Source organism: Coturnix japonica, chromosome 15, assembly GCF_054131305.1.
Source record: "Coturnix japonica strain WE chromosome 15, WE-NBRP24, whole genome shotgun sequence".
NCBI classification, from domain to species: Eukaryota; Metazoa; Chordata; class Aves; order Galliformes; family Phasianidae; genus Coturnix; species Coturnix japonica.
The window spans coordinates 14,795,057-14,817,364 of record NC_140677.1 but is presented as its reverse complement, the minus strand read 5'-3'; the positions used below and the strand labels follow the sequence as shown (position 1 = coordinate 14,817,364).

The window sequence follows — 22,308 nt, the reverse complement described above, 5'->3', positions numbered from 1 at the left end:
AAAGCCACAAACACCTTCAAGAATTTACAAGTATGATTAAAATGTATGCATAAAATACCAAAATGAAGGTACTGCTGCAACAAAAATCTATCATTTGCATATCTATGTAATGCTGGCTGATAATGGGAAAATCATGGTTAAATGGGTTTTGAAATGCATTTTTGAAACTAGTTTAATATCTTTAAAAAAAAAAAATTGTCCCTGAAAATCTTTGTGAGTTTGTAAGTTAATATATGTCAATATACATATTGATTAGATTAGCTTGGAAGATAATGGATTGATTGGAAGACTAGCCGGGATTTGTGTTATTATAAACTGCATCTAAATTGCTCACAGTAAAGGAAAAGGGAGTTGGAAGTCATAAAATTTCAGGGAGAACTGAAATCAGTATATGATAACAATATCAATGCTGATAGTTTTCAGGAAATGGCTATTAAGCAGTGTACTGTGCTGGTTTTCTGCAGTAATACTGTCTAAAACCCCCAGGCATTGAGCACCCTATGAGAGTATGTAATTGCTACCTTCTGTGGTCCCTAAGGTTTTGGTATCAGTTGAGCAATCGTGTGTGCCTCAGCATATTGCCTGGGACTTGAAATTACATTACAGACTCAGAAATGTGCAGCACTTCAAGTAAATCCACACCCAAACCCCAGAAGACTATTTGAGTGTAGAGGCATTCCAGATGGGAATTTAAATGCTAAATTTCATGTCATAATATTGAGCAGGTTAGTTTATCCCTCATTTGTTTGCCATCTGTCATTATTTCAGAAAAAAATACTCATAACTCATCAGCTCAAAAAAAAAAAAAAGAAAAAAAATCCAGAAAAAAAATCCTGCATCCAACCAAAGATGATTTCTATAAGGTGCAATTTCATAATACTTACAAATGATAATGACACAATTAGAGAAAATTTTGCTTTGCAGTTGTTGCTGCTGTTATTCATGACCCCTGTTCCAGCTTGATTTTCTTTGGGTGTTTTTTTTAGTTGGTTGGATTTTGTTTCTACACATTCAACTGATTAGATGTGAGTGTAAGTATGTCTGGCAGATATTGTAGTGTGAGCAGATCAGAACCAATAGACATAAAAATAGATCAAGATTACAGTATTTTCTTCACTGGGAAAAAAAAAGAAAAAAAAAAGTATTTTCAGCTGAATTTATTGTTTAATTTCTGTCAGTAACAATCTGAGTGTGAAATTCTATACTTAAAGCCCTAGCAGATCTGAAAAAAGGGCAGCTATTTATGTACCAAAAGGTACATAAATAAGTGCTCTTGCTCACCTGCATTTCATTCTGGAGGAAAAAAAGATGATGACTTTTACTCTACAGAAAAAGAATAGTGAATGAAAGAAACAGAAAGAAGAATAATATTGTTTGTGTTTATAAGTATTCCTCTGCTAAAAATAGCAATGCGTAAACCCCAAAATGTATTACCTGATTTGAAAAGTTCAACAATATAAGCAGTATTTTACTCTCCCTGTTTTCCAGTGCAATTAGTACTGAAAAGCAGTTTCTCAGATGTAGCAGTCGGTGTGTCTTTTTATGTCTTCCTTTATGCAGATCAAATGTGAGAATCCTGCTGTGTTATGTTCTTGTCATTGGTTTGAAAATACAACTAAATAGTCCCTTCAGTCCAATAAATTATGATTATCTCATATATAATTTTAGATTTTATTCATTGATTATGCCCTCATCCGTGAGGTTTAAAATTAAATAAACTAACTCTTCTTAGAGAAGATGTATTTACCACACAATAAAGTTGCCTGTAGGAAACTGAGAGATTCTGGAACTACAGGTGCAATTACAGAATCAGAATCACAGAATGACCTGGGTTGGAAGGGACTTCAAGGATCATGTAGTTCCAACCCCCCTGCCTAGCAGGGCCAAATTAGAGGAATATATTATGAATTTCTAAGATGAACTCAGAACTATTCACAAAATGTAGCTGGGGTTTGGGAGGAAGAATGCAAAAAAAGAAGGAAATGGTAAGATTTTGAGAGTTGTTTTTGTTGGGGAACATGCACGGTGGTTTACCCTTTGAAAAGACCTGTATCTTTGGTTACTATCTAGCAGGGCTGAGCACAATACTTTGATGTATGTTTGAACTTTGCTCTCATTTATTTTAGTTTACTCTGACTGTGTCACCATTTCCAACCTGGGAGCGTTATATCATCTAACTGCTGCATTACTCACTTGTATTTAGAGCAAACGTGATTTACCTTGGGCTATAAAATATGTATTCATCAGTCCAACAAAGAAAATGCAAAAACTACTCTTGCTGTTAGAACTGGGAGAAATTAAAATACTGAATTTATTATTAAAATCTGACTCTAGTTCTATCTGCAATGAATAAAGAAGTTATGAATCAATTTATGCCAATGACAAGGGCACAGTAACTTACAGCTTCCAAAGGAACTAATGGGGAGGACTAATTCAGTCACTTCATACTAATGGCTGGGTCTTTCTGGGTGCTACATCACCTCAGGAAAGAGGAAAACAATCCAGATAATATGAACCACGCATCCTCTCAATTAACAAAACTGCTTTACTCATTTTCCTCTTTGAATCATTCTGTGGGTTCTGGAGGAAACTGAGGAAGAGTTTTGATTCATGCATGGAAAGCAATTTTTTCTGGACTTCGTATCTCTGATCTGCAGGAGCACACAGAGATTCCTTCCAACTCAAATTCTTCTATGATTCAATATATGTTGAACTGCTGAATCAGTCTTTAAAAAAGCAGAAACCAATGGAAAACTTTAAGATATTATCATAAACATCTTTTCAAAGCATTATGCATATAGCAAAATAAATTAAACGACCAGATAACTGGGTAGGACATGGTGATTGTCGTTTTGTGAGATTAAGCTATTGCACAGACAGATGCAGAATTAGGGTGTTGTTTAAATAAAAAGGCAAAGAAGGGGGCCTAAGCTGTAATGGAAACAATGCTTCAGGGCCAAGGACTGCTGTGACTCCAGATGCCAGCAGTTTGTTAAACATAATACAAAACAACATAAAATGTAAAAAATGCACCGGGAACAAAAGGTTAGACCTTCTCACTCCATGCCTCAGTAAAAAGAATGAGAGTAAAAACAAAGTCATTTGGCAGCTGGGGTTTCTTAAATCTTGCCAGCACTCTGCATTCTCTTCCATTGTCAAAACAGTTATATCAGTATACAAGCAGCACCCTACTATTAAGCAAATAGTGTCTCTGTCTTCTCACCATTACATAAACAAGTCTCCTGCCATGGCATAAGCATCCTTTCATTACCATGCAGCATCTCATCGTTTCAAACGCAGCATCCCACCACTGCATTACAAGTTCGTTATACAATAACGTGTCAACAAACTCTCTCAGTAAGTGGTAAGTTTAAGAAAGTGTTGCCAAATTAAACAGGCCTAAAATGGTGGTTATTTTTGTTTTTGAGTTGTTTTTCTTTAAAGCTCCTCCAACATCCTTCCGTCATCATTCTCTGCTTCAAAGGGTCTGACTGACTTTGTTACACTACTCATTGTGGAACAACTATCAGTAACTATAGGTAAGCTTGGGTCACTATGTTCAAAGGTCTCACTGTCCACTTTGCTGTTCCTAGAACTCTTCCATGGCTGCTCTGATCACCCGGAATAAGAATTTTTCTTCTAGGTGAGTGAGGGTCATAACACCTACACAACGATGAAACACACTTTTAACAGAGTGTTATCTACAAGCTAGACCCTTAGGATTCTTTACCAGACCCAGTGCCAGTGAAGATTTATCTAAGGTGTTATTAGAGATTCTCCTACTAAAACATCAGGTCATGAGGTGAAAGGAGGACTTGGATTTTAAGTTCTGAAGGACAATGAGACTTCAGTGACTTCATTTGTAAGTGGAACTAAATACTCAAATTTTGAATTTGGCTTTTGAAAAATGTCTATTACCTTGAACTCAAGAATTAGTAAGAATTCAAAGCAGCGAGTCATTGCAAATTGCAAAATAAAAATCTAGGCAACGTTTAGAGGAAAAGGCAGTCAATTTTATGATACCAAATGCTATTACTAGTAAACAAGTCAGGTTTGGGCCAGGCAGCTTCTGCTTCAGGTCTGAATCAGAAGTAGTCTTTGACTCCTTTCCAGATGCATCATCTGGTCTAATAAAAGATATTGTCTCCCAGAATGCTTTGCCTTATTCATGTGTTTAGGCCTCTTCTGCTACAACAAACAGTAATAAGGGGATATTTCTGTACAAAAATGACATTTGCACAGTGTTAGTACTTCTTTCATCAAAACATCATTCAAGAAAAGGGATGGTTTTTTTCAAACTATCTTCTTCAGCAGGCACAGCCTTTCATATGCTGTATAACAATTAAATTTAGCAAAAATTATCAGTGTTCTAAAATAACACATAAACATTGGTAAAATGTGATGATAGCTTTCATTTAGAATAAACTTCAATAGGCTGGAAATTGATCTGAAAGATGGGTACAAACAGGTTTGGGTCTGTTTCCCTCTACTGGCCCTTGGTGAGGGTGTCTTGGATATATTAGATGCATCAGCAGAGGCAAAACTGACTACTCTAGTTCAGTCACTTTCTTCTGTCTATAAGCTGAATTCTACCAAGCTCCTCAGGCAAAGGGCTATGGCTTTCACCCTGCATGCTGCAACCAATAGTACAAAGCAATCCACAAGAACAACATTGAAGTAACTCTTCCTCTAGTGAACACCTATCACCTATGTCTGATACATTGTGGGAAACTCCACCTTCTTTTCAGAGTTCACTGTTTCAACTATTACCATCTCCTATAAAGGCCAAATTTGTTGCTAAGTTACCTGACAGTCTAGATCCTAGGAAATTAGTTCTTTTGAAGGCAAAATGTCCATGAACTCGCCCTGCCTGAAATAAATCACGGACTGTCTCCTTTTCTAAAGAGGCTCAGCCCATATCACTGAGTACTAATAGCTCAGTGATTTAAATTTAAAATGGGATTTTGTAGTGGATTTCGAATGACAGATTGTCTTTTGGACACTTGATTGTACAAAATGCAGTGAGTAAAGCATGACTAGCTTTCTTGTCTTTGTGTTGTGATAGTTAGTTACATAATCTACTTAAAAGAAACAAAAAAAAAACAAAACTCAACTAAATAAATCCATTAATGTAAATAGTAGATGGCCTACTGCTTTTCTCTGAAAGCTTTGAAAAATTCAAGTTTTTATTTCAGTATTTATATTTGAATGGAAAAGCATTTATTTTAATCTAATCTCATGTATCTTATCATACCTAAATCAGAATATCATCACCATTTCTGCAAAAGACTCAAAAGACACTGCATTTAGGACGTGTATTTCTCTAACCTGTAATCTAATTGCATGGCTCTGTATTTTTTCCAGGACATGCTAACTAGAGAATGGCCTCTCGGGGGAATCCATGTACTGCTGAAGCACCTGAACAAAAAGCATCATTTCCATATCAGTGCTATTAGAAGGATACCATCCTCATGAACATGCAAGTGCTTGCATACTCTTGGTTGCATACTCTGCATGAGGAACATTGTTAAAGTGCAATTATCAGCAAAGCTTCTTTACAGGTGTGATACAGAAAGTACCACAAATACAGACATGACCCGTGCTTTTTTAAAACATCTTCAGATAGAAAGCTTATGATTGCTATTGTTTGAAATGACAGTGACTGTCAGTACCATATAATATGTTATTATGTCTTGTCTCCTCCTCCTCCTCCACGATATTTTCTTACTACAGTAATTCAAAGTACTTTGATGTTCCCTTGCTTTTACTTACAACCCTCAGATAGGTCACACTGAGTCTATCTTTTCTTTTTCTCTCTTTTCTGTTTTTTTTTGGTTTGTTTGGTTTTTTTTTTCCTGGTACTATTCTTGCAGTCTAATGTTCCAACCATTTACTTTGCTTAAAACATTTCTTACCTGTCAGCTTATTTATTTCATTTTTCCAAGTGCCAAGGTACCTGGGGAGGAATTCACAAGCTTCTGACATTCAGTAAAAACACTATCAACCTTGATGATGTTTCTTTGAAACTACCATCTTACCACATTTGTTTTCCCGTCACGCTTGCATGTACAAGTGCATTTCTGTGTGCAGCTGCTGAGGTCAGAGAAGGGGAAATAGAATTAAGTATCTCTGAAGAAGAAATGGAATTAAGTATCTCCAGTCCCAAATTTCTTATCTAAAGGTACTTGACTGATACGATGGCAAAGTAAAGGATGCTAAGCAGGGTGTCAGAATTGAAACTGCACTTCTTAGTGGCAACAGACAGAACAGGATATTTGTGGTGACCTTGGCCAAAATGTGACTTCACTAACTTAGTGCCATTCCTTACCACAGATACTGGTCATGGGTGTACCTAGATGCAGGACAGGCTTCCATAGGGAGGGGCATTCAGCAACCTTAGTTAAAAGCCTGTGATATCTTTCATCAAAGAGTTTATTTAGTGAAATTTAAGGTTTTATTGGTATCCAAACAATTCCTTGCTCTGAGGTGAACTCAGGATATTTTATACAAAAAAGAAAAAAAGAAAAAAAAAAAGTATTTTTAAGACATATTAGATCTAGTTTGGATGACTTTATATAGACATAAGTGAAATAGCAAAATGTGAAGGACTGTGCTAATAGGAATATGCAATTGCCATCATCAGTAAAACCCAAGAAAAACCAGGAATGAATATCTGCTTGTTCTCCTAGAGAAAATCAACTTCTTTTAGCTGCTTAATTGACCCTTTTCCTGTTCTGCCAGTTGAACTGACTTTAGAACAGCTTTTGCAAGGGGTCCCCTTTTTTATCAGGCATTTACAGACAACTGAAAAGAATATCAGAACACCCAGACTGTTTATAAAATGTTTTTTTTTCCCATGGGCTACAAATGTCTTATCTGGAGTTAGTCTGCAATATAAATTGAATCACAAAACTCATTATGGAGGACTTCTGTATCTTTGCAAAGATACAGCTTTAAAAGCTTCATAAGAGGACAAAAAAATTTTGAGTATATTTTTGCAAAATGACAGTGTATTACCCTCTCTCCAGGAAATTAATCAGAATGCAATCAAAATATATTTCCAGCTGCTGAAGTTCTCTTCCTCCCTTGTGGATTTTTCTCACATAAATCAAATCTCAAATTCAAATTTGTGTTAACTGGACAGCTGTTCTTCTAAGCTGAATGAAGTGGCACTGTCTGCTCTTACTTCTGTTGTGCTTTCTATAGCCCTAGTTATTGTGACTTTGTATACTGAGATCACACACATGGGAGGAAAAATATAATAGAACTATAGAATGGCTTAGGTTGGAGGGACCATGAAGATTCTTTAGTTGCAACAACCCTGCTCTGGACCCACCTCTGTCACCCACCAGACCATGCTGCCCAGGGCACCATCCAACCAGGCATTTGAATGCCTGCAAAGATGGGGCATCCACAGCTTTTCTGGGCAATCTGTTCCAGTACCTCACCACCCTCTGAGCATAAAATTTCTTCCTGACATCTAATCCAGATCTCCCCTCTTTTAGTTTAAAGCCATTTTCCCTTGTTCTGTCAATATCAGACCATGTAAAAAATAGATCTTCCTCCTGTTTGTAAGTTCCCCTCAAGTACTGGAAGGCAACAGTGAGGTCTTACCAGAGCTTTCTCTTCAACAGGCTGTACAAGCCCACACTGGATATTTACTTATGTCTCTACACATTTCTGCCATTCTCCATCTTGCAAGAACCCAGCATGGTTCTACAACTCAGATTCACAGTAAATTTGGATTATCTTACTGTCACCATTACAGTTGCCCACTCTGGGGAATGAGCAAGGCAATTTTCATCAGCTAGAGCAACAACACACAACTCCTTTTGTGTAGAAATGGTGAGCAATTACAGCTGCAGGGGAAACATAGGGCAGGCAGAATGTAATTGTGCAGGTTGGAATATGGCCAGAACACTGGGGCCTAATGTTCTGTCTTACTCTTGTGAAAGGAACAACAAAAAAATACTTGAGCCACAACAGCCAAACTCTTAAGTTCTGCTTTATCTGAACTACAGCACCTCCCACAGCACAGTTCCCAGCACTGTGGTGGCTTCAGGATAGTATTGCTCCAAGGGAACTGGTCCCCAATGCCATTTAATGTGTAATGAACCTGGTATGAAGGCTGAGGAAAGAGCCAAATCAGTTTTGAAGTGAAAGCGAAACCTCCTTTTTAATTTAAAGGGACACACTTTCAAACTGTAAAGCACAGTTTCACTGAAGCAAGTGGCTTTTGAGAATTCAGGTTCTTCAGGTGGCTCTAGAAGTTATCTGAATGTCTTACTAGTGGAGAAAGCACATGAGAGGAAATGAAAAAAAAAAAAAAAGCATTATAATATTGAAGCTAGAATTAATTTGCCTAAGTATTCTGAGCTGGCATTACAAACATACAACTGAGTATAGTGAAAGTGTCAGGAGAAAATGCAAAATGTTGGTACACTTTGATGTTAAGCCCAGTAAATAGCTCTGCATAATAAAATTACAGTTATAATTTTAATGTATTTTTTGAACTGATATTATGCCCAACACATGGATAAAAGCATCCCAGCTCAGAAACTAATGTACTCATTTATCAGAAGAAGGTGTCTGAACTTTCAATATGGAAGATTTTGTCTGGATAATTCAAAGCTACAGCCAGACCTAAATCGCCAACAGCTCTTAATATCTTTGAAAACACATATACTTGTATTTTTAGCTTTGTAACTGAACGTTTTTACTGCTCATATGAATGTCTAGTATTACTTTGGATATTATCAAGTCTTTCACCTTAACAAGATTATACCACATAGTAAATGGGGTATTTGGTGGGAGAAAAAAAATAAATAGATTGTCCTTTCAATGATGAAAGCTGTCAATCCTTTCCAAAGTTTCTTTTAAAACTTCCTGATGAGAGTGATTATGTTAAGGTGGAGATAAGGACAGATAGTATTACCTTAAAGCAATCCATCTGTCTTTGCAGAGAAAGATGGATGTTTGGTTTTGGTGTATAACAGAACTCACCTCAGATGATGTATTGGCAAAATATTAGCTTTATCTTCAAAGAATACTGTGAATGAATACCATAGGTAGAAGCGTATGATGTGTAAGCAATTCTAATTGAGAAGTACGTATTTCCTCACAGAGTAGAAGTGCAGTGACGCTACTTGTGTCTTTCTAAACCTGTTCAAAACCACATGGAAGATGGATATTATGCTTATACAGTCAGCTTTTCAGGGCTTGATTCCACCCTGTACAAGTGAGAAAACAAACCTCTTTCAAACCGCATTATAAACTAAGCTTAAGATTCTACTCAGCAACTCACACTGCCTCAACACAGCAAGAACACAGTTGCACAAACAGGAGAAACATGCTGATGAGTTTCAATTAAGCAGTATGGAAGAACTCACTCGACTGACTTAGTGCATTTCTAAGCACATTTCTCACAAACCAGATCTAGCAGCCCCCAAGAGTGCAACAATCATTGAGTATGAAGCCCTTTGGATTTCTCAGATTCTAAGAATCTGAAGCAATCAATTCTTAAAGATACTTTTAAAAGGAGAAAAAAAAAAATTACAGTAGCCTAGAATGGTATGCACAAGCCAACTCCCTTGCACAGGTGCTCTGCAATAAGATAACCATGTATTTCAAGCAGTGTGTTTTCGCTGAATCACAGTCACAGAGGTCGGAAGTGACCTCTGGAGATCACCTAGTTCAACCCACCTGCTAAGCCAGGTTCCCTAGAACTGGTAGCACAGGAAAGCATCCAGGTGTGTTTTGCCTGTCTCCAGAAAAGGACACTCCACGAGCCTGTTCCAGTGCTAAGGCTTCACTAGTTACTTTTTGCTTTTCTCTGTTAACTTAAGTAGCAGGTTAGAGGTGAAAAGACCCCATGAAGAACTGTTTCTTTTCTTCTCATAGCATATGGAAGTGAGAACACATTGTACTTCGCCCATACAGACTGCAAACTAGCATCTCTCATAGGAATTTGTGCTTCTGCAGCATAGTGGCACAGGAGAAATGAGAAATATCACTGCGTAGCAAGGCTATATGAGATAACCCGGTTTTGTGGGAGTCTCTTTAGCTGATATCAATAAACTATGGAGATCAGTCTTAATTCTAGGATCTCTGATGGTTTGCAGTGTGCTGTTTTGAAGGAAGAAAGACATTTTGAAAACTCTTTTGGGTGACAGGAAATGTTGGCACTGCCATCTTTCCTGATGCCACCTATTGTCCCTGATGGCTCTTGGTACTTCCTCATCCATACAAAGCTTCTATAGTCTCTTTTTTCCTTTATTTAAACGCTGTGATGAGGGAGTCAGATCTTTTTGTCTCTGCTATACTTAGCATCTGCCCTTATATGCAGTAGTTTTCTTTCCTTTCCAGATGTTATCGAAGTCCAATAACTGTTCTTGAGAGCCAAGACAGATGCAAGCTATTTTTTAAAACACAATTCAAGCCAACTTTCATTCTTTGAGATGTAAAAATATAATGAAACATTATGAATGCATTTTAATGCTATAGAAATGCAAAAAATAAGTGCTATAATAATCATTAGATTATTTATCTTCATCTGTCAAGTCCAAATCCTAGCTCTAATAGCAGTCACCATGGCTAAGCTCCAATGTAATTATTGTCAGGGACCTGCTCCAAACACCATCATCAAAGTCAATGAGAAAGTTTTTCACACTGAGTTCTGGGTACTTTGGATGAGGCCCTGAACTGTGTGCACTTGCAGAAGCTCTGTTTGATCCTTCAAAGCCAACACTCACAACACTGAGGTTGCTGTTGATATAGAGACTTCAAGACAGCAAACTCCATAGTACTACCTGGGGAATTTTTACCAAGGAGATATTTTAAAATAGCTGTCTTTTCCTGTGTTATATCCAGGATTCTGTGTGCCTTTCTGTCATTTTAACAGTTGAGTGAAGCTGATAGGTCTTGTGATTCATGCTTGAGGATCATTCAAGCAGTGACCGTTGATATCTAAGGCCAGAATTGCATTACAGTTTGGACAGCAACTTTCTGAACAACATAAGAAAGATGTTTGTATTTTCACAACCTCTCCTGTTCATTCTTCAATAAGGCATAAGGAGCACAAATTAAATAGAAACAGCTAAATATTTCCAAATTGAAGCAAATTTAGTTGAAACGATATAAATTTTTGTATGCTGTTAGACCCTGTAAAAAGCTGGATTTCTGTAGTTTTAGTAGTCACATATTCCTGCTGGTTTTAATCAACAGATAATGACTAGCAAATCATAATAGCACATTTTACTCCAAAGGCTTCAGCACCTCTTGATAAAACACTGGCCAGGCATTGTGCATAATCACACTCATGCAGCTGAGTTCAAATGAGGGTGTCCCTTCTTTAACCTCTTCAGTGTGGCCTCTTCAAGAGTGAGCACAGCACCTCCTCATCAGAACATGTTACACGCAATGAAAAATGGCAAGACTCAAGAAGGAGTCAAATGAAGATTGGAAAATACCTCCAGATCATCTAGACAACATCATTATGAATCAGGTAGTAAGTTCAATGAAGAGCTAGACGTCTTTACATGGAGTACCAAGAACAGTAGAGATACTAATGTGTCAAGAGCACCACAACCTTGAGCAGGGTATGCTGAAATCCATAGTATCTTCCAGCTGTGTAGATTAAACTTACTACTTCAATGTTACCTTGGACAGCTCTGCACGCTTTAAAAATCAGTACAATTGCATCCCCCCTGTTATGATGGAACAGTAGCAGGCTTTTTCAAGTCAATGAACCATAGCATGACATCCAATTTTAAGCAGAACTTTCCACTGGACCCTGTCATAGCTTACCTAGCAACTAAATCTTAACTAGTTAGAGATTATGACACTGCCTCCAAAAAGAATCACGGGGTCACAGGTTTCTCTCTTTCAAAAGATAGTCAGGAAAGCTGTAAAGGGGAAGGCTGAGGCAGGAAGGAAGGAAGCATGGGTTAGCATTTTAGCTCTGTGATACTTCATGACTGATTACCGAACAGAATGGGTTAGTTAAAATTACCTTTCCAAAACTCTCACGGATCACAGTCTGAACAAACTGAATTGAGGTGATCTCGAGATCTCCTGCTTTAATACAGATGTACTGCTGAAATGCAGATCACATGCAGTGACCAGTTCATGAGCCACAGTTTGGAAACTGCTGGGCTAGAGTTTGCTCTGCACAATGTTGGCTGTTAGTGGAATTTATCACAAAATTTTTTCCCTAATACTTGGTCTTCTACTTGGTAGCTGCAAATGTCCAGTTTATGTAGATCCTTTTCAGATGGCAGTTTGACCTCACAAAAATAAATAAATAAATAAATAAATAAAAATTAAATTTGAAAAAAAAAAATTTGTCCTGCAGGCAAAAGATGTTTAAATCCCAGTGCATTGTAACCAGTGCAGAGGAAGCCTAGTCAGCCACATGGATGCAACGTAGCAGATAACCATGCCAGACAATGCCAGTGGAGTGGGCTGTAGTCTCTTCTGAACCATTCAGCAGATAGGGCACATCTGTGCCCAGAGAAAGGTAGCTCTCCTCTTGAAGAACCACTCTCAGGTGAACTGAATAGTCAGACAGTATTATTCTGGGTAATGCTCTTTGTCTCAACAACTGAATATATCCTATATTTTTAAAAAACCTGGTGAATTGGAACCAATACTTAGTCTAAATACAAGGACAATGGGACTGTGATGAAGACAAGGGCTAATTAAGTGCTAATTAGTAACGAAATATGTAACCCTGAAGTAGTAGTAGAAATGCCAGAGCAGTAGTTATTCCTTGTTACTGTATAAATTAGACAGCTAGACTATCCTTAGCTATTACCTTTTACAGGCTGCACATGGTGTGATGAAACACATGGTGGGAAGGCAGGGCCAGCCAGGCGAGCTCAGGTGCATGCAGTGTACCTGAGTGACTGAAGGGGTGGAGCCTGGATCCATCCATTCTCAGACCTCATTTAAGGGTTGGCAGTAGAAGCAAGGGGGTCCTGCTGGAGAAACCTGTCTGCCTGAGGCTTTCCAAAAGTAAGTAGTACTTTTCCTTTATTTCTGCATTTCTGGCTACTTTATTTGGGCTTGCCCTTGTTTGTTGCAGCCGAAGACCACGCCACCCTGCTGTTATTACTGTACTTTCCATCATATTATAGTGTTAGGGGACTAGATCTTCCTGCTATGACAAGCATACAACAGTACAAGGTGTAGTGCTGTCTTTGTTACCATGTGTATCATTAGCCAACAGGTGCTAGCAGAAGTATTGAGCATTACCTTGCATTCTGAACTGTAGAGGTTGTCTTATAATGCAGTCATCTATAGAAGAGAGGACATGGGATTGACTGTTGTGCAGCAAAAATGGGCACTTCCATCCTGCAGACAGAAAATCCAGCTGTAGGATGCTCTGGAGGCCATTCTTTCAGTTCAGTCAGACCGGCTGTCACCTCTGCTTGCTCGCTGTAGTCTACCACCAATCTTTTCAGTTCTAGTTGCTAACACTGAGTGGCTCCCTGTGCTGTGGAGAAGCACCATAACATGGAAGGGCACCCAATCTGAGGGCCCTGAGATGAAGTAAAGTTGTTCCCCTGTGCTGTGGTGGCATCAAGATGGCTGAGGGCTTCTGGCTGGGTGCTCCACAGAGAGAAAAGTTCAGGCTGAAAGGGATGCTTTCAGCTTTGCTTCCTCCAAGGTGTGCATCCAAGCCATGAGTTTCATACGATTTGAGGTTTGTGAAGAACTTTGGGAAACGACTATTTCAGTACTTTCAAAACAGGTCTAAGCCCTGTTGAAAACAACCTCCCAGGCAGAAAAGTGCAGCACTGACACACGGGTCAGACGACAGTTCGTTTGTGTAGCATTTCCCCCAGGCTGCAGTTCCTAACTTTGCATTTCAATTTATAGTAACTCAGGATGGGACCACCTGACCCCTCCGGCCTCACCTGGCAGCTCCTGCTCGGAGGTGCCGCCCCCGCTCCGTGAGGGGACGCAGCCACCGACCCCACATCGCTGCTCAGGGGCGGGCAGGGGGCGGGGAGGGGCGGTGCGCGGTCGGCCCCGCTGCTGCGCGGGGAGGGCGCGGCGGAGCGGCGGGCGCCGAGCTTTAAATGAACATTACTATCGCTCGGGGTGGGCAGCGCCGGTGGCTCGGGCCGATTGGCGGCGTTAGCGGCGGCAGCAGCAGCAGCTCTTCACTCTCATCTTCTTCTTCCTCCGCCTCCGCGGCAGGTAGGGTGTGCGCGCTGCGTGCCAACTTACAGCCATCCTCGCGCGCGGTCCGCGGGCGCACGCTGAGCGAGGCGGTGGGATGCAGCGAAGCCCCGCGCAGGTTGCAAGCAGGAGGGGGCTGCAGGAGGGTGGGCAGGTTGTTGCTATTGCTGCTGCTATTGCTGCTACTGCTGCCGCCCTGGGGAACGCTGCGCAGCGCGGGGTGGGAAGCTGATCCCGCGGGCAGCGCTGCGCTCCGCCGCCTGTTGCCGCTGCGCTGGAGGCGTTCGGGTGCTTCGTGCCTTTGTGAACGCGCCGAGGTCGTTACGGTTTGATATTCGCGAGCTTGCAATTGTGCACGCCGTCTCCGCGGTCGGAAAGGCAGAGCGGAGGTCTGTGTCGAGCGCGGGGGTCTCTAAAGCGCTTTTGCTCGCAGAATGAGGAGCCCTTGTTTCACCGGAGACCTCGACCTTATCCTAATAAAAGTTATTTCTAGGAGGTGGAGTGTTTGAGTTTCTTTCGTTTGATGTTTAATTTTTCTATGCTCTCCGTCTGTAACACAGCCCTGGATTTGCAGAGACGAAGTGCCGGTCTGCCACTGTGTTTCTGGCTTGTTGGAAATGGATTTGAGGACCTAGTTATAATTCCAGTGCACGTATTATCTTTGCTCAGTTGCTTTAGAACTCGGTTCGACTGTGTTTTCAACAGAGACGAGTGAACTTTAAAGGAAATGGGGTCAGGCATAGATTGCGGGCATCAAACCCCTTTCAGGTCCCAGAAATAGCCCCAGAAGTAGCGTGACCCGTTCCGTTCTCTCTGCTCCGGGTCTCTCTGGTTTGTACTTCTCACTGCGATTCCTGGGCTCATCGAGGTGGTTTTAGCTTAGTTTAATGAAAAAAATCTGGTTTCTAATGTGATGGCATTAGGTACCCTGGACTAAAAGGTCTGAATTTCTGGTGGGGACTGTAGTAGGTCTTAAAATAACGAACTCTGCTTAGCACGAGCTTTTCCTTTGTGCTTTTGTAAGGCTTCAATTCGTGCAGAAGATGATGGCTGTCAGGAAGCATCCATAGCAGCTGTTTAGGGGAAAATAATGTGCTTGGATGTGTGTATATATATATTTAAAATATATATATATACAGGGAGAATGTTTTATATCTCATTCTGTACTGGAAACAATGGAATTCTTAAGTTATTGACCATCACCTAAAGTCTTCAAACAAGAACTGACAAATATTTATCTTGGAGTAAATGGGTCAGAAGATAACATCTTCCGTTAGACCTCTTCTCCTGTATTGGCCAGTTTGGGTTGCTAAGTAGCTATGATTTCTAATCCCAAAGTAAATGATGTCATAATGACATCACCACGTCCTTTCACTTGATTGATTCTCATAAGAGAACAGTAATGAGATTTGATATACATGTCCCATCTCTTTAATATTCTTCCTCTGCTCCAGGGGATTTCCTGACCTGCCTGGCAGATTCCAATGAATCACACTGAGCTCTAGTAAAAAGACATTGCTCTGGAGACTGAACTGAACGTTAAAGGGACAGTGGCTGATTCTGGTCATTTCAAAATCTGAGGAACTTGGCAGCTTATGCTTTCAATGTGGAACTCTAGAAATGAAGGACAGCAGTAGAAAACCTGGAGTTATTAAGTTAATGTGCAAGTGCTAAAGGAATTTGAATTTCAGGTGCTTGGCTCGTTCAAATTGACTTTAATTGGGTATGTGGAGTTCAACCCTTCTCAGAATCAAGTTACTGAATGTATGTAAAGATAGATGCTTTAGATGGGGTGGGGGAAGCAGGAAAGTATAAGCTGTTATCTCCCTTCAGTTGCTAAAATAAATCTCACTTATGAGGGTACAAAGGTGAGTTCAATGAAATGGCCGTGTTTTGAGGTGTTATAGTATAAACATTGCTGTCATAGAAGACTCCTTGTGATGGAGTTCTAAATCTCTACAGTATGTTTAATATGTGAGAATCTGATGTTCCGTGTGTCTTCTGAGGTTAACGGTATGAATTATGTCATTTGGTGTTGATCAGGGGTTTTTGCAGTTTGTCTTTATCATGTATGTGTTCATGTGAGCCTGGGTCTGCCCAAGTGTTAGGCAGCTGTGTTTGTGATAAGTAGCCGTATTGTGGTAATTGACTTATTTGTGCCCAGTGAGTTTGAAATATTCTAGATAGGGCTGTGTGAATCTCAGTGTTTGATGTGTGTGGAAAAGGGGTAAAACAATTGTCATGTCTGTCTTATTGAACATATAGTTTCGGGTGAAGTTAAACACCGAGTCTGCTGCTTATATTCAGAGGCTGCACTAATCTCATTTGTTTCCTGAATGCTGTGGGTCACAATAAGCATACTGCGGAAGTAAACACTAATTTCTTAGCAAGCAAATTGATGGTTAATGTATTTGCTGAAGGTATTGATTGCTGATGTGAAGCTTCTATTATTGCTGAAGTACCGCAGCACTGATGGCACTGCTAAGTATGGGGGAGTACTAATTAAACAGAGCACCGTGAACAAGTGAAGCAGGAAGGTATTGGGGGGAAGAGATTTTTGCCTCTATTCGTCATGCGTAAGTGCAAGCCAAGCTACGGATGCCAAAAGGAAATTTCTAAATAATGTGTAAGAATTCTGCACTCATCGTCCTATCTGCAGTGACAAATTTCCATGAGCTTTAGATGCTTGCTGGGATGACTCAAGTATGAACAAGTGATTTGGAAAAAAATATTATCTCTGAAGAGAATCCATGGTGACAATTTCTTTTCAAGTTATCTTAAGATTTTCTCCTTACCGTGATTTCTTTTAACTCAAGCTTGCATTGAATGTTGGAAACGAAAAATGAATTTGGACTTGAGGACATATCTGTGCCTTCCAACTGCACGTTCGATGGTCATCTGTGACATTTGCATGGTTGTGCTTTTAATGCGGTGACATATTTGGTTACATAAAATGCAGAAAACTGTGCACCTCAAAGCCTTTCTGAATGCTTATACTGGAAGGTTGATGCTGCAGTCCTGACCTCTTTGAACAGGCGATGACAGCACAGATGAGGCCAAATAGAGAAAGGCAGCAAACGCTTTCACTGTCGTGACCGATCTCGTTATAAAAGACAAGGTCAGTCACTGTAGTGGCTCTTCAAGTAGTGGATGAGGCGACGATGTCTTTTATTGTACAGAAAGCAATAGGAAACTCAGTCCTCAGACTTCTGTCTATTCTAAGCTGTGTTCAGATCACAGGTGAAGTGTTTGATGTCTGTCTCGATGAAACAACAGAACTCCTAGTGACTGTAGTGCAATGTCTTGCTCCTCTGCTTCAAGAAGAATGTCCTTTGGTTGTCAGTGTAAGGATAGCCGGTATTTCAGCCCTGATGTCTGCTTTTGTCATAAGCTCTGTGTGAGAATGGGCTGAAATACCAAGTGGATTACTGCCTTTTTTGTTTTCTGTTTTAGAAGACAGTAATGCGCATATTAAATCCACGACCTCCTCAGGCTAATTGTGAGCCTTCTCTAAGGGCAGAACCAGCAGTTGGATATTTGAAATGTGTTTTGTTCTATTTATTTAAAAGGCGTCCTGATGAGCAAATTCATCGACACCTGGATCTCCTTTACCAGTGAATGATTTCTGCCAGCTGTATAGAAAGTGCTGTTTCAAGAATGCAAACAGGATTTGCTCCCTGATATGAAAAGAAATAAAACTGTTTTCAAAAGAGCATCTTTGTATACGTGTTCTCAGTTCTGAAGGAATTTGAAGAAGAAAAAACACATAGTATAACATGAAAACAAATTGCTAGTTTCCAGGAAGGAACCCTTAGGCTTTTCCCTTGGATGTATTTTGCAGTTATTTTAATTGTCCAAGATCTGACCAATACATAAGCTTGTGGATGCAGATGATGACCACATCCACAACAGAGCTGATATAATCTGCAAAGCAAGTACTAAATGTTGCTGTCAGTTGCAGTACTGAAGCTGAAACAATGCTGGCATGGGTGGTCATGCTTTGGATTTACTCCAGGAACAAATGCAAACCATTTGCATTTAAATTCTGGTATTTCCACTTCGCTTCTCTGATCGGACTTAAACATTCAGAAAATGCGACTTTCTCAACAGTAATTCTGCATTGTATTGAGTTAATTAGTGCTTTTCATTACGAAAGATGCTATGGGGAATGCACAGGGCATAACAGGTGCAAGTCCTTTGACTTAAGCTGTAATTGCCGCACTGCTTTGAGTAATCGCTTTGGTGTCTCAGAAGTCCTGTGTTTGTCTTACACTGTAGGAATTCCAATGGGCTGCTGTTGCCTGCAAAAATCTAAAGGCAATAAAATAAACAGCAGGTATCAGCCTTATGTTCTGGTGGCTAGCACTGTATATTAGATATGGACAGCTTTAAATTAAGCATATCTGGATTTTAATTGCTCTGAAAATACATTGTCCAAAAATAGGCAATACTTCAGAATGATTGATTATTTGAAGTTGGAGGATCATAATTAATATCTTCATATTTCTATATTTAAAGAGTTGTGATGTATTGTTAGCAAAATTAATGATGATTTTAGTCTGAAGTGCTGTCTTACAATCATCATTGCGTGAAGCATTTTTCTGGATTATAACATCGCTAATTAGACATTAAAATAATTATCCCTGCCCTGGGTGTCTTTGAGGTCCCTTCCAACACAAGCCCTCCTATAATAAAAGCTCAGAGTGTAAAATCAGCACTTCTGAGGGTAGCTGTATTCATTTGCTTTCCAAGCAGTGCCTGCACATGTTGAGGTTCATTCTGTAACTTTACAGAACTGTGCAACAAGATCAACATCTACCAGAACAGGAAGGGAAAACCAAATCAATAAATACATCTCAAAATTTTCAATGTACCTTTTTGGCTACTGATCAATGTGTTCCTTTCTGTACAAGCTAAAAATTCTTCAGTAAATTGTCTGCCTGATCTTGAATTTTGCTTGTGCCAGAAATTACTGTTTGTTCCTCCCTCTGAAGATAAATAACAAGTAGGTGTATCTCAGGGAAGTTCTCTCAGCATATTTATCGTGTCGGTGCAGTTGTTGGAGAGGAGGGACAAAGTTTGCACAGTTTGTGCAGTCACCTTGCTTCTAAAATGTAAATTGCAATTTGCCCTTGAAGATCAAGGGCACCTATCGGCCAGCACCCCTTCATCAGGCTGAATCCTGGAATTGCTTAATCTGGGGGTTCTGTGGGGGTGTAGCTCAGGGGGATGCACTTTCTTCTTGCATCAGTGGTTTCCTGTGGAGGTGGTGTGTGTGTGTGGGAGAGGTTGGTTGGTCAGGGCTATTTTTTGCCTGACCACAGTGTAGCAGAGATTCGGTCTGACAATTGATATGCTGCTTGGAGAGAAAATATTATTCTCTGTCTATGTGATATTGCTCTTTAACACATCTCTTAATTTCAGGCTACGACAACTGTTTCCTCACTGCATGACTGTTTTCTCAGTGAAACTGAGATGAAATGAGGCAGCTGTTTTAAAAACAAATATCACAGGAATAAACATGGCCTCCAGTTGTGGTTGCAACAAGGGGGCACTGTTTAGTATTCTTCTTTCCTTCTCCATTGTTTTTAAAGGCTAATGAAAGCCTAAGGAGATGAGTTCATAAGCCACACTAGCACAAATCCCTATCATTGCACTGATGATGAGCCTTGATAGTGGAGATTTTTTTGGTACGTGCTGCATCTTTATTGCCTTCTGTAAATGCTACATGTAGCAGGAAGGGATAGACAGTGACACAGATGCTTTAATTATTCAATTACATTTCCTAACCTCTGGAATTAAAATTAATCTCAACTGTGCTTTTACATTCTGAAAGAATATCGTTCCTCATGAATCTCTCTCGTTGCACCTGATAGCTGAAGGAATTACTAGTTGAGGGCATGAGCTGTGTGTGCAGCTCAGGAGGCTTTCAGGTGGCAAACAGTGCTGTGCTCCTATTGTAATGGTAGCTATAAACATTCAGTAACTTTCCTTAGTGTTCAGCATATTCGTTTAATACTGGTGGAAGTTTTGTTTTTTGTAGAATCTAAAATACTCATCACATATACTTTAAAATCCCTTAAAAGTGACATCAGTTCTTCCTGAGACACTGCCCTGCAGCCCAGAAGAACAGAAACCTGCTGGGCTTCTCTTGTGCTTCTCTGCTTGGGATGCAATGTTAACTTGGAAGCTGGAGTATGGCAGCAAGGGAAGGGGGAGTTTCCAGCAGCAGTGAGCTTCTTGAGACCTGCTGTTTCTTCTGCTGAAAGAGGCTTCGTGAAACTGGGCTTTGCTGATCTCAAAGTGTGGATGTTTTCTGTATAGACAGGGGTTGTTGGAGCAGTATCAGCTGGCATCGTGCATCTCCCTGAGATGTCCATTCTGGAGTCTGATCTTGCTTCTGACCTTGTGTGCCTTCAAAAGCAGCAGTTGTCCCAGACCTGGCACTAAAGGTGGCTGGTGTAGTTAAGGACAGATTGTGTTCAAGACACTTAAATCTTCCTTTCTGAGAATGTTAAGCTAAAGTGTAGCTGTGTAAACTGTGTTCTGTGGCCTGATGATTTCTGTCAATCATAAGGAAGCTTATGATGTGCCTTTAATGTTTCTTCTTAGGAGCCCTGAAACCCTCCAGTTTCAAAGCATTTCTGTTTGCACTGACCTATGTGTATTTCAGGGGGATCAGACTCTTGCTAGCAACTTATGGAAGATTCGTCAAGGGTCGTTTTAATAAACTAGGTTATTTACTTCTGCCTGAAATTCCCTGGTTGGTGACCAATGGGAACTTTGTATTAAGCTGTGCAGAGCATAATGAAGTTGCTGTAGTGCTTTGATGTGGAAATGCCTACATACATTCCCCCCACACTCCACAGCAGCAACTGTTTTTAAAAAATAAAAGGTGGAGGGAGTGCTAATATTGACTGAAAGAGCTTCCTGAAAGTATCCAGGGATGGTTTTATATCAACTAAATACAGATTGTAATGTGAAGACTGTAAATTTTGATGATAGTTCCTTAGAACTTTAATTTTGGACGTAATAAAAACTGGTAGTCAAATTATTTTCTTAAACTTTTCTTAAGGTAGTTACAAATGCAATCATTTTAACTACATACATATGGTATCAAAGTAATTAATATTGCAATACATGTACAGTAAGATGACCTACTCCAAAGCCATTCTTCATCAGCAGAGTTACTGAGCTGACTTTTTTTTTGGAATTAAAAGGCTATAGTGAACTGGCACTGTGTTTGCCTCACTTAATGAATACGGTTATATAAGAGTTGCTTCCCCTTAGCTGATTGAATTGTATTTCCCATGCCACTTCTTGCTTTCCATGTTGCTTATAGATTAGCAAAATAGGCTTTGCTGTATTTTCTGCTTTTCTTCTTGTATCTGTTCTTCAGGCTTATTAGCACAAAGTAGCTTTGAGCCATGGCTTGGACACCAGAGATTCTGAAAGCTTCAAATAGCCATAATAATGGAGCAGGATGAAGGATGCTGGTCGCCATGGGAACAGTGCATGTGCCACACAAGATAATGTAACTGCTGTGGTGCAGAGATCTGTGCTGCATATTGATTGCAAGATTTCTTGGATTTCTTTTTCATTTTTTGCTTTGCACTGTGTTCCACCCAGCGAGTGAGGGAAGCTTAGCAGCTAGATTGAATCCAGAGAGATTTTGCTTATTTGAAATAAAAAGTTGACTCTTTACATGAGGAGAGAAGGTCACAGATACTTAGTGCTTCAACAGCTTTTCGTCATGAAGTTGATGTCAAAACTGTGGTGTTAAACTGGAGTTAACCAAGTCATGGAAATGAGGCTCTCAGGGTGAGTGTCCTGAGTGAGGAGTGACACCAGAAGGCCCCAGGCAGATGCGTGCACCTTGTGTGCAGTGTCACTGCGTTGCTGTCTACAGGGCCAGGAAGCCCGCCAGTATGCTGAGACTGTCCTGCATTTTGATAGTTTGTAATTTGCCTTCACTTAAATCATTTTTGTGGTCCTCCTCTGGATGTGCTTTAGCAGGTCCATATCTCTCCTGTACTGAGGACTCCACATCTTGATGCATTACACTGGATGAGATCTTTCAGTGCAGAGGGACGAGATCTTGCCTTACTGACTGCTGCTTTT

General features: G+C 40.0%; 1 protein-coding gene across 2 annotated transcripts in view; it reads left to right on the top strand.

Moving 5' to 3' along the window:
• The first annotated feature begins 14,086 nt into the window (after window positions 1-14,086).
• Window positions 14,087-22,308, top strand: part of SLC6A1 (solute carrier family 6 member 1) — a 43,939-nt gene continuing 35,717 nt past the window's right edge. The window contains exon 1 of one of the 2 annotated variants that reach the window (XM_015874826.3): window positions 14,087-14,205. The gene's annotated coding sequence lies outside the window, so the exon portion shown is untranslated. Of the gene's footprint in view, window positions 14,206-15,695; window positions 15,911-22,308 lie in introns of those variants that run through there. The other variant, XM_085516978.1, reaches the window with a different exon arrangement.